Source organism: Eumetopias jubatus, unplaced genomic scaffold (genome assembly GCF_037043125.1).
Source record: "Eumetopias jubatus isolate StellerSeaLion01/CBP00866 unplaced genomic scaffold, mEumJub1_p1.0 scaffold_2, whole genome shotgun sequence".
Taxonomy (NCBI): Eukaryota; Metazoa; Chordata; class Mammalia; order Carnivora; family Otariidae; genus Eumetopias; species Eumetopias jubatus.
This window is the reverse complement of record NW_028274808.1, coordinates 189,188,709-189,191,045: the sequence shown is the minus strand read 5'-3', so window position 1 is coordinate 189,191,045 and position 2,337 is coordinate 189,188,709. Positions and strand designations below refer to the sequence as shown.

At 42.4% G+C, this 2,337-nt stretch overlaps 1 pseudogene; it reads left to right on the top strand.

Annotated features, from left to right (window-relative positions):
• Nucleotides 1-725: 725 nt before the first annotated feature.
• Nucleotides 726-1,260, top strand: LOC148164933 (large ribosomal subunit protein eL21 pseudogene; annotated as a pseudogene).
• The last annotated feature ends 1,077 nt before the right edge of the window (nucleotides 1,261-2,337 follow it).

Below are 2,337 nucleotides of genomic sequence, written 5' to 3'. Positions count from 1 at the left end.
ATTGCACTGATTAGACTGTATTATGATGTATCCTTTGGTATTGTCTCCTTAACTGGTTGCTTATTGAGCTCTAACAGCATTATAAAAACCTACTGTGTGCCAGAAGTTGGAAATACAGTAATGAATTCAGCACAGCCCCTGCCTGGAGGGGAGACAGGGTGTGAACAAGAGGTTTGAACATAATATGGTAAATGTACAGATCCATCTGTGTCCCAGGTGCTTTCAATCTGAAAGGGCAGTAGCTGAGTCGTTGGCTTCCTGGAGAATCTAGAAAGACTTCCTAGAGGAAGTATCAGGGGACCTGAATGGGAAAGAGTTAGACAGTGCTGTGGACTGAATTGTGTCCCTCCCCCAAATTAATATTTTGAAGCCCTAACCCCCCAAAGTGACAGTATTTAAGGATGGGGATTTGGGATCATTAGGGTTACATGAGCTCATGAGGGTGGGGCCCTTACAGTGGGATCAGTACCCTTACAGGAAGAGACACCAGAGAACTAGCTCACTCACTTTCCCCACCATATGAGGATTCAGTAAGAAGGAAGCTATCTGAAATCCAGGAGGAGAGTCTTTACCAGAAACCAATTATGCCAGCACCCTGATCTTAGACTTTCCAGCCTCTAGAACTGTGAGATAGAAAGTTCTATAGTTTAAGCCATTTTGTTATAGCAGCCTGAGCAGACTAAGACAGACAGGCAAAGAAGGATAAGCCTTGCCTTTCAGCCGGAACCGCCATCTTCCAGTAATTTGCCAAAATGACCAACACAAAGGGAAAGAGGAGATGTACCCGCTATATGTTCTCTAGACCTTTTAGAAAACATGGAGTTGTTCCTTTGGCCACATACATGCGAATCTATAAGAAAGGTGATATTGTGGACATCAAGGGAATGGGCACTGTTCAAAAAGGAATGCCCCACAAATGTTACCACGGCAAAACTGGAAGAGTCTACAATGTTACTCAGCATGCTGTTGGCATTGTTGTAAACAAACAAGTTAAGGGCGAGATTCTTGCCAAGAGAATTGATGTACACATTGAGCATATTAAACACGCAAAGAGCCGAGACAGCTTCCTGAAGCATGTGAAGGAAAATGATCAGAAAAAGAAGGAAGCCAAAGAGAAAGGTACTTGGGTTCAACTGAAGCGCCAGCCTGCCTCACCCAGAGAAGCACACTTTGTGAGAACTAATGGAAAGGAGCCTGAACTGCTGGAACCCATTCCCTATGAATTCATGGCATGATAAATGTAAAGAAAATAAAAGACCTCAAGACTAAAAATGTCTTAAAAAAAAAAAGAAGAAGAAGAAGGATAAGCCTTGGCATTTCTGTCAGAGGCACCGGCTTTAAGAAAGGCATGGAGACATGAATCAACACAGAGTAGGAGGGAATCTATTAGAACTGCAAGTGACACATGTACAAAATTGAAATAAGCAAGAAGGTATGGCCCAGGTGGTGGTGAAGTAAATGCCCAACTGACAGGAACCTCCTTTCTGTGAGAAGTGGCCTTCACCCACAAGATGAAGCTTCCACAGCCATGTTTCTATCACATGACTCTCTTGAGCATAGTTGACTGAAGTAGGGCGCCCATGTGACCACAGCTGAGCCAATCAGATCCTCCTGGTAAATTTGGAATTGGTATAAGAATCCACCAGTAAGTCCAGACTGTTCTCTTGAATAAACATGAGCATGTAAAAGCTATGTGGTTGCCGTGCACAGACAGAAGCATAAAGAGTTGCTCTTGGGATGAAAAGAATAATGCACATGGGCCCAGCAAAGAATCAGCTGGGGGAAAAAAAATGTCTGGAGTCCATGGAGGTTCCTTTTCAATTCTTGAAATACCCCAGATCTTTCTGATAAATTCCCTTTTTTCCTTATTTGTTCAAGCTGTTTTGCTTTGGTTTCTGCCACTTGGGACCAAAAATGTTGGTGTATCCCAGGTATCTGTCCAAGGCCCTTTCTTCTCTTATTCATCTTCTCTTTCTTCTTAAATGATCATCACCTAGCCCCCAGATAAAAATACCATTTCTGTTCTCCCAAGCCCCAAATTTGTCTTCTCTCATAGAGCCAACAGTTTACTTCACATCTTTGTTTGACTTGGCTAAAGATACCTCAAACACATCAAGTCCACCAGAATTTGTTGATTCCTCCTTGTCTACTAAACCTTCTTACTCCCCAGTCTTCTCCATCTCTATAAATGACACCAGTATCTACCATTCCTCAAGCCACATGTTTGGAATTCTTTGTTTTTCTTTTTCTTCAGTTCCTTCATCCATTATATCAACATGTCCTGTCAACTCCATTTATAAAAGATATATCAAATCTATCCATGCCTCTCCACCTCCA